Below are 13030 nucleotides of genomic sequence, written 5' to 3' on the forward strand. Positions count from 1 at the left end.
GTTATTACAAGATATTACAAGATAGTTCCCTGTGCTATACAATAGGTCCTTGTTGGTTATCTATTTTTTTTTCTTACATAGTAGTATATATATGTTAATCCCAGCCTTCTAATTTAGATAAAATATTTTTATGTAAAAAAGGTGGTAATTTATAAATAATATGACTATCTTTGTCCCAGGAATAATGTGTCTCTGTGTGAGCACTGTACTAATTAGTGTGTGTGTAGAGTCTCATAGGGGCTTCCCTGGCGGCTCAGTAAAGAACCTGCCTGCCAATTCAGGGAATGCGGGTTTGATCTCTGGGTTGGAAAGATCCCCTGGAGGAGGAAATGGCAACCCACTCCAGTATTCTTGCCTGGAGAATCCCATGGACAGAGGAGTCTGGCGGGCTACAGTCCATAGGGTCACAGAGTCAGAATGACTGAGCAACTGAGCATGCAGCCTGCATTAATGAGGTAGTTCAGGTAAGTGTACACTTGTTGGTATATTTCAGCCAACATTAGACTGATAGGTCTATGTGCCTGGGCACTTTATAGGCATCATCACACTTAATTATGACTGCAGCCCTAGCAGGTAGGTACTCTTACGGTCTGCATTTCCCAGAGGAGGAAAATGAGACCCAGAGAGCTTAAATCATTTACTCTGAGCTAATCCAGGAAGCTGGACCCCAGTGCTCACACTGTGTACCCCTAATTATCAGTGACAAAGTCTGTCTTTGTCATTCCACCACAGCGATGGGATGTCACCAAGACTGCAGCATATGGTCACACACATTGGGTGCAGCACACCTGCTGGGGTGAGCTGACGTCATGTGCGGTGGCAGCCCTGGTGTTTTGCTATCACTGATGTACTTTTATTTAAATACCAGTCACATAAGCATAATTTAAAAGAGGACCCTGGAGAAAAATCGTTCTTTCCAACATCAACTAGAAGTAGGATTATTCATCTACTTTTGTTATTACCTAAGAAGACTGGTAGGCTGCAATCCATGGGGTCGCTAAGAGTCGGACACAACTGAGCGACTTCACTTTCACTTTTCGCTTTCATGCATTGGAGAAGGAAATGGCAACCCACTCCAGTGTTCTTGCCTGGAGAATCTCAGGGATGGGGGAGCCTGGTGGGCTGCCGTCTGTGGGGTCGCGCAGAGTCGGACACGACTGAAGCGACTTAGCAGCAGCAGCAGCAAAAAGACAATAATTGACACCATGGAAATTACGTACAGATTTCAGAGGCATAGACATGTACTTAACATCTGTAGTGGTGGATTAGTTGCTAGGTCGTGTCTGACTCTTGTGACTCCATGGACTGTAGCCCACCAGGCTCCTCTGCCCATGGGATTTCCCAGGCAAGCATACTGGAGAGGGTTGCTAGTTCCTTCTTCAACTTAATACTTTTAGACAGGCCATCAAAAGGGAAAAATGTGAGAAACTAGAATTTATAAACTTCTACTTCATAAAAGATGCCTTTGTTCTCTGCACATCTCTAAGCTTAACCTGGAAATTTTCAATTTCTGCATGGCTGCTTCTCCTCACCATCTGCTGATGCTGACTTGGGGCAGGGGGCAGTAATTCACCAGGCTCAGGGAGCCAGCCTACGCTACAGAGATAAGTAAAGACCCAAGAGCTGTAAGACAAATGAAGAAAATCAGAGGGGGGAGAGAAGCTCCTGTCAACACTTCATTGGACCAGTATCTCATGAGTGGTCCCTATTGTAACTGCTGCCCACAGCAGCTTTCCTTCTTAGCACAGAGGGGTATTTTTCCTCTACCTGGATCTGTGTCCAGACAAAATTCCACTGAAGGAGGCTTGTAAGTTTCATTTTCCAGCCAAGTCAACAGGCAGCTGGAAATTCTAGCCCAGCAGATCTGAGCATGAGCAAAGGGTGGTGAGACCCAACTGTGTAGGTCAGAAGAGAAGTGGCTTCAAATGGGAATAGGAGTGTTAAAAGGGTGCTGCTTGTGGGAAAAGAGGTCATTTTAGACTCCAAGAAAACTTTTGGATGAAATGAGATTCAAGACCGGGATGTTTCTGCCCTACTCTTTATTCTCTGGACCCAAGATGCCCAGGGTGAGTCAGATTTCAGAAAACATCCTTGCTGTTGCCTCAAGTTTCGAGCACATAGCATGTTTAACTAGAAACAGGGCATCTTCTCTTACTAGCCCACTCTTTGCTTGAGTGGCATTAGCAACGTGTGGCTCAGTGGTAAAGAATCCACCTGCCAATGCAAAAGATGCGGGTTCGATCCCTGGGTTGGGAAGATGCCCTGGAGAAGGAAATGGCAACCCACTCCCCTACTCAAGTAGTTCTTGCCTGGACAATTCCCCTTTGGAAAGAGCCACGTTTTAGTGCTTTCTAAGCATTTACCTCATAAGAGTAGTCATTATTTCGTCTTCTCCCCTAATGTGAACTCCTCACGGTGATCTCAGGTAGCCTCGACTTGAAGCAGGATTTCAGTTCCTGGATAGAGACTGAAGTCAGGCCGTGGCAATGACAATGCTGAATCCTGGCCACTAGACCCAGTGGCCAGTGACAAGACCCTAGCCCTTTGACTTTGTAGAAATGGATTCTTACAAAGACACAGAAAGCGGTGAAACAAGTGTTCTTTCCAAAGGGCTGTGAGATGCCAGCGTCCAGGACTCAGAGGTGGAGGGAGGAGGGGTGGGGAGGTCCCTGGGCAGGGCACCTGTGGGCTCCAATGATGAATGGCAATGTCCTGTGCTTTACTTACCCAAGTTTCATAAGGAAGAAGGCATTTATGGCACTTTAAGGAGGAAGAAGGGTACATATAGATAGATGCCCAGGCGGGCTCAGAGGGCATTGCACCCTTGTGGTGGTTTTAATCACTTTTATGGAGCATTTGGAACTGAACTGGGCATATGAACTGAACTGATGGGGCATTTGGGCTCCAAAATCACTGCAGATGGTGACTGCAGCCATGAAATTAAAAGACACTTGTTCCTTGGTAGAAAAGCCATGACCAACCTAGACAGCATATTAAAAAGCAGAGACATTACTTTGCTGACAAAGGTCCATCTAGTCAAAGCTATGGTTTTTCCAGTAGTCATGTATGGATGTGAGAGTTGGACTCTAAAGAAGCTGAGTGCCAAAGAATTAATGCTTTTGAACTGTGGTGTTGGAGAAGACTCTTTTTTTTTAAATATAAATTTATTTATTTTAGTTGGGGGCTAATTACTTTACAATATTGTAATAGTTTTTGCCATACATTGACATGAATCAGCCATGGGTTTACATGTGTTCCCCTTCCTGGACCCCCCACCCACCTCCCTCCCCATCCCATCCCTCTGGGTCATCCCATTGCCCCGGCCCTGAGCATTTGTCTCATGCATCGAACATGGAATGGTGTTCTGTTTCACATATGATAATATACATGTTTCAATGCTATTCTCCCAGAACGTCCCACCCTCACCTTCTCCCTCAGAGTCCATAAGATTGTTCTATGCATCTGTGTCTCTTATTCTGTCTCGCATATAGGGTTATCGTTACCATCTTTCAAATTCCATATATATGCATTAGTATACTGTATTGGTGTTTTTCTTTCTGGCTTACTTCACTCTGTATAATGGGCTCCAGTTTCATCCATCTCAGTAGAACCGATTCAAATGTATTTTTTTTAATGGCTGAGTAATATTCCATTGTGTATATGTACCACAGCTTCCTTATCCATTCGTCTGCTGATGGACATCTAGGTTGCTTCCATGTCCTGGCTATTGTAAACAGTGTTGCGATGAACATTGGGGTACACGCGTCTCTTTCAATTCTGGTTTCCTCGGTGTGTATGCCCAGCAGTGGGATTGCTGGGTCATATGGCAGTTCTATTCCCAGTTTTTTAAGGAATCTCCACACTGTTCTCCATAGTGGCTGTACTAGTTTGCATTCCCACCAACAGTGTAAGAGGGTTCCCTTTTTGGAGAAGACTCTTGAGAGTTCCTTGGACTGCAAGGAGATCAAGCCAGTCAGTCCTTAAGGAAATCAGTCCTGAATGTTCAATGGAAGGACTGATGCTGAAGCTGAAACTCCAATACTTTGGCCACCTGATGGGAAGAACTGACTCTTTGGAAAAGACCCTGATGCTGGGAAAGATAGAAGGCAGGAGGAGAAGGGGATGACAGAAGATAAGATGGTTTGATGGCATTACCAACTCAATGGACATGAGTTTGAGCAAGCTCCGGGAGCTGGTGATGGACTGGGAGGCCTGGTGTGCTGCATTCCACGGGGTCGCATAGAGTCAGACATGACTGAGACACTGAACTGAACTGAACTTATGGGGCATTTCTTCCATGTTTCCTCTGACCAATCATCTTGCTTGGCCTGGTTCTGAGTCTGTATTTGGTTTAGTTCAGGGTCCTTGCCTGTGTGTGCATGCGCATCTTTAGCCAAGAAGGATTCTAGGCAAGAGGCCTATGGGTAGGTTGACATCACTTACTATAGGGTGGCACCCCCTCCCTTTTGACCTCCAAGGAGCCTTTCAGCATGTGTAGTCAGGAAGGTCTCTTTGACCTCGAGAATGGTCTTGACCTCAAGAATGGTCAAGAAGACCTTCCTGATCTCTTATCTGGGAAGGGCTCAGCTCCTCTCTCATTCTTACTATAATCTTCATCTCGGAATATCTGCCCACTGGGGACAAACTCCAGTGGCTCAGTTTGGGCCCATCTGTCTCCTGCCTCAAATGGGTCTGATTGCTCAGCACCTACCCAATGCCAGGCATGGAGTAAGCGCTCAATAAGTGCTGAATGAATAAAACAAAAGGAGGGGAAAATCCCATCAGTTTGCCAGCAAACTTGCATGTCCCATAAATGCATTTGAGCCAATACTCTGAGATGTGTGAAAGAGGAACAAGACGCCTTGGGAAGCAGGAGGAACCACACACATTAGATTCGATGATGGATTAGAACAAAAAAGAAATCTGACTTTGGAAAGCTATTTTCTCCAATGTGGGGTTTCGTTATAATGGAATCCTGCCATAGACACCCCTTATTTGGTTTGTGGGTACTGAGAACAGGAAAATGGGCCAAGGAGATAGAGATTTAGAAATGGGAAAAATGATTTTCAAGTCCCAGTGCCTCTTCCATTCACCTTCTCTTCCAAATTCTTCCAGAACAATCTTCTCACCTCCTCTTCTAATCACGTTCCTTCCCTGAGCAAAATTATCTCCATTCCCATCAACAGAAAACCTGATCCCTCACATAGTCTGCGAGCCCCTTGTGGCCATGCTGTGAATACCCCCAGCCTCACCTCTACCCCCTCGTCATCCCCCAGGCCCCGAGCTACAACCCCCACACCACCTGCCATTTTTCTTATCCATCCTGCTCTCCTGTTCTTGTTTTTTAAGATTTTTTTTTTCATGTGGACAATTTTTAAAGTCTTTATTGAATTTGTTACCATATTGCTTTTGCTTTATGTTTTGTTTTTTTGGTCGAGAGGCATGTGGGAATCTTAACTCACTAACCAGGGATCGAACCTGCGCCCCCTGCCTTGGAAGGTAAAGTCTTAACCACTGGACCACCAGGGAAGTCCCTTGTTCTCCTGTTCTTTATGTCTTTTGTGTGGCACTTACTTCCTCCGCTTTGGGAGTGCCCTTCACTGCCTAGTGATTCCTATTCATCTTTCAAAAGGCACTGCTTCCCGGCCCCACCATTGTATTCACCACTCCCAGCATCATATGGATAAGGTTCTGCCATTGTTTCCCCAACCCCCCTGCACCCATCTTTCTTTCTAGTGACCTCCTCTCTCACTGTGGGGTGGCCTCTGTTGCTCTTATGGCCAATACACTCTCTAATTTACACCCAGCCCACTGCTCCTCAACAATGAGCTTTATTTTACTTTTTAAATATTTATTTATTTGGTGCATCAGGTCTTAGTTGTGGCACACAGGCTCCCTAGTTGTGGCATGCTAGTTTGTGGGCTTAGTTACATGGCATGTGGAATCTTAGTTCCCCAAGCAGGGATCAAACCTGGATCCCCTGCACTGCAAGGCGAATTCTTGACCCCTGGACCACCAGAGAACTCCCAACAGTGAGCTCTGTGTGTGTGTTACTCAGTTGTGTCCAACTCTTTGCGACCCCATGGACTGCAGCCCGCCAGGCTCCTCTGTTCATGGGATTCTCCAGGCAAGAATAGTGGAGTGGGTAGCCATTTCCTTTCCCCAGGGGATCTTCCCCACCCAGGGATTGAACCCAGGTCGCTGGCATTACAGGCAGATTCTTTACCATCTGAGCCACCAGGGAAGCTCATAATAATAAGCTTTATAAGCTCCTAAAAATATAAAAGCTGAACCACATGGAGGAACTTGGGGAGCTGGTTGCCAAGGGACAGCAGGCTCCGTGCCCCCAGCTCTCAGAGCTTCAGTCTCGGGCTGGTCTAAGAGGTTGATTCGACTTATGGTGTAGCTCTGATTTGGGGCAAAGGATCTGACAGCTTCTTGCTGCTGCTGCTGCTAAGTCGCTTCAGTCGTGTCCGACTCTGTGCGACCCCATAGATGGCAGCCCACCGGGCTCCGCCGTCCCTGGGATTCTCCAGGCAAGAATACTGGAGTGGGTTGCCATTTCCTTCTCCAGTGCATGAAAGGGAAAAGTGAAAGTGAAGTCGCTCAGTCGTGTCCAACTGTTAGCGACCCCATGGACTGTAGCCTACCAGGCTCCTCCATCCATGGGATTCTCCAGGCAAGAGTACTGGAGTGGGGTGCCATTGCCTTCTCCGTGACAGCTTCTTACATGGAAGTATTTTACCACTTACTTGGGGTGACTCCCCACTCTGTTTTAACATTTCTGCTCAGCCTAAGAAATCTCCCCCTTTGTTTTCTCAGAAAATAAAGGCAGGTTGTTATGCTTGTTCTTAGCAACTAGATGGAAGCAGCCCACATATGTGAAGTAGGAATTAAATGCTAGAACTAGGATTCAATTTTCAAGTAATTAAGAGCTGAGGAAGAGTCTAAGAGGAACACCCTAGATCCCAGAGGGCCAGCAGTGTCCTGGGGTGTCCACCAAACACCATGCGCTTTCTCCTTGCTCTGTTGGGATTCATTTGTGGGCTTCCTATTATCCTGCTCAGCCAAGCTCTCTGAAAACAGAGGGTGATGTTGATCTCTGCATCCCCAGGACCCAGTGCTGGAGCTGGCTTGGAGCACAGCACCCCAATACCCACACATAATGAGAAAGCCATTTCCATTTCAAGTCTCTTTCCACCCATTGAGTTTAGTCAAAGCAGAAAAATCTCTGCTTGTTGCTGGTGTATTTTTAAAATCTCTTTTCACTTTTCCTCCCTTTTAAGCAGGCTTCGGTGGACACAACCTCTCCCTCAGTGATTAACTTATTTCGTTGTGCTTATTCTTATTTTTATGGTTAGCTTCTATTGGAGGCAAGGCAAGCGCAAGTGAAATCTAACTTCTTTGAAAAAGATGATGTTTTTTTAAAATAGAAAATGAGCCTTTTGCAGAAAAATATTAAGTGAAAAAAATAATACTAGGGACTTTCCTAGTGGTCCAGCGCTTAGGACTCCACAGTTTCAACTTCAGGGGGTGTGGGCTCCATCCCTGGTGGTAACTAAGATCCCACATGCTATGCAGTGCGGCTGAATAATAATAATAACAATAGAAGTGGATATGGCAAAAATTATGATCGTGGTATATAAATGATGGATGTTTGGAAGACAGTGACATACAGCTGGCACTTGATAATTGCTAATTTAATGGACTAATGGATCTCTCTCACACCTCCCCTCTCCTTTTGACGTCTCTAACTTCCATGCCAGATCTGGCTCTGTCTCCAGTTTGATGACCGCATTTGTCTCCTATTCTGAGCTGTCTTCCTCCCTCCACCTTCTGCCCATGTCACCTCCCCACCCCAATGCGAGAGCTTGACCTACTAACATCCCATGGTTCCTAACTTCAGACTTTCAAGGTCCTTGATAATCTAGCTCAGATCTATTTTCCAAACACACTAGCCCAAGCTCTTCTACATAAACCATGTGGATATTTATGACTCTGAGAATATACCTTGTATCTTCTTGACCCAAAGGCTTTAAGTGGAAACCCCTCAGATTCTTACTCATCTTTTAAGACCCATCAAATCCTCCTCCCTCCATGAAGCCTTCTTTGTTCATCCTATCTGGGGGTGGTCTGCCTCTCCTCGAAGCTCTGACAGCACTTTGCCTGTGGGGAAATATTAATAGCATGTGTGCCTTATATTTAACGTGTTCCTTCAGTGTTTTCCTAAGTGCCCGTTTCCCCTTCTAGATTGCAGGTTCTCAGAAGGCAAGAACTAATTCTTACACATGTTTTTGTGTGCATGTTCAGTCACACCAGACTCTCAACTCCGTGGACTGTAGCCTACCAGGCTCCTCTGTCCATGGGATTTCTCAGGCAAGAAAACTGGAGTGGGTTGCCATTTCTTCTTCCAGGGGATCTTCCCTATCCAATGGTCAAACCCATGTCATCCCTGCACTGGCAGGTGAATTCTTGACCACTGAGCCACCTGGGAAGCCCATATATCTTTCTTGTTGTCAGCTGCTCAGTGGTGTCTGACTCTTTGCGACCCCATGGACTGCAGCACACCAGGCTTCTCTGTCCTTCACTATCTCCTGGACAAACTCATGTCCATTGAATCGGTGATGCCATCCAACCATCTCATCCTCTGTCATCCCCTTCTCCTCCTGCCCTCAATCTTTCCCAGCTTCAGGGTCTTTTTCAATGAGTTGGCTCTTCGCATCAGGTGACTAAGGTATTGGACATCTTTCTACCCTACCCTAATTTTGTTAACTAAATACCTTACTGACTGAATTAATAAATAAATGGGGATGTTTGGCACTATGCTGAAGGAAGGAAAAGCAGAAAATCAACACACTGCTTACAAATGCTCCCTCCACTGAGTAAATGCAAACTCAGCAGAAAGAGAAGTTCCCTAGAGATTGGGATATGGCAATTCAGCCAATTTGTCGAAATCTTCCTCCTTTAAAAAATGATATCTATAACACATTTTTGAAATGATATGTAATAATAGTAAAAAAAAATTTTCCAGTGAATGTTGTTTATGTGAAAGTGATAGCTGCTCAGTCATGTCTGACTCTTTGCTACCCGCTGGACTGTAGCACACCAAGCTCCTCTGTCCATGGAATTCTCCAGGCAGGAATACTGGAGTAGGTTGCCATTCCCTTCTCCAGGGGATCTTCCCAACCCAGGGATTGAACCTGAGTCTCTTGCACTGCCTGCATTACGGGTAGATTGTTTACCATCTGAGCCACCAGGGAAGTCCCAATATTGTTTATAATCTAGTCCAAATCCTTCCATTTTAGAGACCAAAATTTTGAGATAACACCATGAATATAATGTCTGGACATATATAAACTTGTATGTGACCAGCCCAATGTTCACACTACAAATATGGTAAAAATGGCCCATTGGTTCTTTGCAGAATGTGTTTCAAACCTCAGAGGAAATCACACCCTTTAAAATTTCCTTCACCTAGAAAGAGCCATGAGCAGTAAAAGCCATATTTGTGCTATGAGGTCTGCTCCGCCGGCTCTGATATTTTTGGGTCTTTATAGGAACAGTGGAGCAAGCTGTCTCTAGGCTTCTTATGCTTACCATTCCTTCCAGGTGGAGTGATATTACCATGGAACACATTTCGAAGAAGACCTTCTACAGTAGCTGCCTCTGACCTCTAATTATTGCTTTGTTTCACATGAGATGCCTCATTAGAAAAATATCAATACTGAAATGGCAGTATCATTAAGTAACATTTGCATGTCAAGAACTATTCAGCAAAAAACCACATAAGACAAAAACAAAAGAGATTATCTTGTGACTTACTTTTGGACTCAGTGAAATTTTATTGGCGTGATATACCAGAGAGATGGGTCCCTTATTTAAAGAAACACCAGTAATCACGCTTACAACTCTGGGCTGGAGGAAATGTTTTCCTTCCTGATCCTTACCTGGTGAGAATTCCCTTTCACTCCATTTTATACCTGAAATGCAGGAGACTCGGGTTCAATCCCTTGGTCAGGAAGATCCCCTAGTGAAGGGAATGGCTATCCACTCCAGTATCCCTGCCTTGGAAATGTCATGGACAGAGGAGCCTGGTGGGCTATAGTCCATGGGGTCACAAAAGAGTCACATATGACTGAGCAACTAGCACTTTCCATGTTATACCAACAGAATTGAGGAGATCCATTCTCAGGCACAGCGTTTAGGTTACATGTGGACAAATTCTCTCAGTAACCAAAGGCTGGGAAGATGTGAGATTAGAATTCTTTCTCAGGGTGCTACCCAGACAGATGCTTACCAGGCATCTTGGTCTGTAGCCTGTGGGGCCAATCCGTGCAGGGGAGGGTCTAGAACAGGTCAACAGTGGCAATCTGGTCCAGTAGGTGGCACTGAAGAAGTGAAGTGAAGTCGCTTAGTCATGTCCGACTCTTTGTGACCCTATGGACTGTAGCCTACCAGGCTCTTCTGTCCATGGGATTTTCCAGGAAGGAGTACTGGAGTGGGTTGCCATTTCCTTCTCCAATAGGTGGCACTAAACTGGGTGAAGTCCACAAACATTGCATCAATGCTGACCTGGCTTCAGAATGACCTCAACCTTTAAGGAAATATAATTTTAGGAATTTTACTTATTCTTCTGGGGTCCTCAAGCTTGGGGTAAAGCCAAGGGCAGGCTGGGCTCTGAGGCTGCTATTGGCAAAATGGGGTCTATGGGTTTCATCTGGTCCTCCAAACCTCAGTCTATAGGTCAGACCATAACGGTATTGATCACAGCATTCTTGGGGCTGTGTTTTCTGGGTTTTTAGTGATGATTAAAGAATCCATTCAAACTGCTGTACACATTTTTTTTTTCATTATTGTAGTCTATTGGTGGTTTACTTGGTGCCAAGGAAAAGATCAAAAGAAGGTGCTGGTAAATTTCCATCCCCTTCCTAACTTTGCTCAAGCTTTTGTTTTTTACAAATGGTCCCCACTGAATCTCTGGCCATTTCCAATGCCTTGTTTGTTAAAAGTCTCAGTGAGTCAATGACATAGGCTAGGGAATTTGGAGCTAGAAAGGACTACAGAGAGAGCTGGGCCAGAATTCCTCCAGAGTGTTCTGTGGATCTTTAGTCCTGAGAGACATTCTATGGGAAAAAAAGATATTTGGTGCAATATATTTGGGAGAAGTTGTCTATTATCTCCCCTTTAAAGAGATTCACAAACCCTTTGTCTTATTAAAAGCTGTGAAGTTTTGTAGTGAAGTTAAAACATTTTTACCCCAGCATTTTGTAAAACTGTCTGGTCACTGAATCTTTTGAAGACTATCTCATCTTTTTTTCAGAATGATCAAACTACTGAACAAACTAGAGGAATCACGAGTGAGGCCAGATTCCCCATTTCACAGAGGAGGAGATTGAGCACAGTTCAACTTCTTTTCACCTAACTCACACTGACCCACGAGAACCTTGGGAAAATTTGGATAACAGGATTTGAAGCCGAAGAGGACTTAGTCTAGCTTCATAAAAAAACAAAAACAAAAAACCCCACTGAACTCTAGGAATTTTACTTGATTTACTCAATGTCACAAATTAAGCAGTGTCTGTCTAGAATCTAGAATTTCCTCCTTTCTGCTTTCTCCTTCCCCATCAAAAAGTGCTCTTTCTGCTAGGAGGACGTTTTTCTGAAATCACTATAGGTTGCATGGCACAGGGGTAAAGAATCCGCTTTCCAATGCAGGAGACACAAGACACAGGATTGATCCTTGGGCCGGGAAGATCCCTGGGAGAAGAAAATGGCTACACACTTCAGTATTCTTGCCTGAAAAATTCCACGGACAGAGGAGCCTGGTGGGCTACAGTCCATGGGGTCAGAAAGAGTCAGACACGACTGAGTGACTGAGCACACATTTTGCTTTATCTCAGGTTGAATCTTTTTTTTTTTTTTTAATGCAGCAGAAACCTTTTATACAAAACACCCAACCTACTTCCCAGCTGAATGGACCCTCTTCATCCTCTCTGGGAAAATAGCCAGGATGCCCACGGTGAAAGAAACGCTCACTCTACCAAGCTACTTCCTCAAACCTATTTATGTTAGTCTAACTTGGTGTTACAATTATGTAATTAAATTAAATATTGCAGAGAGTGTTGGAATATGAATGCAGAAGAGCCATTTCTCTCAAATCCCTTTAAAACAGTTTAAAGAAACTGTTTGTCTTTCAATTTAGAAAGCTCTGCAAAGATTGAATAGACAAAGAGTTGTTAAAAATTGCTGCCAGAGTAGTTGTGAGACAAGTGTAAATCATGGGAAAAAATACCATCAATTTAGGAGTCTGCATTCAGACAGTTTTGCACATCTCAGCCTAAAGAAACCTAAAACCAAAATCTATAGACAACACGTCATGAATGTGCTTCATGTAAGAAAGATGACTTGGAACTTCCAGCAATAGATTCACTTAAAAGTAAGGCCTTGATGCTTCATGAAAACGTTCTTGAATGAATAAACATGTGCACATTTTAAGTTAAAACTAAATGTTTGAGGACAGTGCTTTTAAATGACTGTGTGCTTTATCTAGCCTTTTAAAATTGATGACTAGCAGTATAAACAAATTGAACAGTTTAGAGTGTTGTTATTAGATGTCTGAACATTAAAAAAAAATAACTTGTTCAAAGTGCTAGCAAACTGCCACATCCCTGTGTGGCAGGTCAAACTTGGAATTGCTCTGTGTTGTATCTTGTCTGATTCCCTGGGTCCTCTGACTATTAAAACTAGGCTGGAAAGTGAAGCTAATGGCCTCAGGGTAGGAAGGACACAGGGGAACAAAGAAGACAGGAATGAAAACGTCCTCAAAAGTGGTTGTTATGAATGTCTTGACTTGACATTGGGAGGACCAGACAGAGGAGACAGAAAAGCCAGACGTAGGAAAGTCTGCAAGGCTCAGAGTATAAATCCAAGAGGAGAGAGCTTAAAGGGTGATTCTACGGTAGTGTTTTTTTTTTTTTTTTACTGGGAAAGCCAGAGATGGCAGAGATAAAAGCTCTGATTGATGGATTGG

The 13030-nt window shown here is 44.3% G+C and overlaps 1 protein-coding gene and 1 long non-coding RNA gene across 7 annotated transcripts in view; one reads left to right on the plus strand and one right to left on the minus strand.

Moving 5' to 3' along the window:
• Positions 1–13030, minus strand: part of DLGAP1 (DLG associated protein 1) — a 762891-nt gene that overhangs the window by 303780 nt on the left and 446081 nt on the right. The gene's annotated exons all lie outside the window — the stretch shown is intronic.
• LOC145534450 (uncharacterized) overlaps positions 1–13030 on the plus strand; it is a 343726-nt gene that overhangs the window by 201786 nt on the left and 128910 nt on the right. The window contains exon 2 of one of the 6 annotated variants that reach the window (XR_014074634.1): positions 11321–12502. The exons of the other annotated variants lie outside the window; for them this stretch is intronic. This is a non-coding gene — a long non-coding RNA (uncharacterized LOC145534450). Of the gene's footprint in view, positions 1–11320; positions 12503–13030 lie in introns of those variants that run through there. 6 annotated transcript variants of the gene reach the window in all.

Source organism: Giraffa tippelskirchi, chromosome 14, assembly GCF_054371585.1.
Source record: "Giraffa tippelskirchi isolate mGirTip1 chromosome 14, T2T-mGirTip1v1.2.pri, whole genome shotgun sequence".
Lineage (NCBI taxonomy): Eukaryota > Metazoa > Chordata > Mammalia > Artiodactyla > Giraffidae > Giraffa > Giraffa tippelskirchi.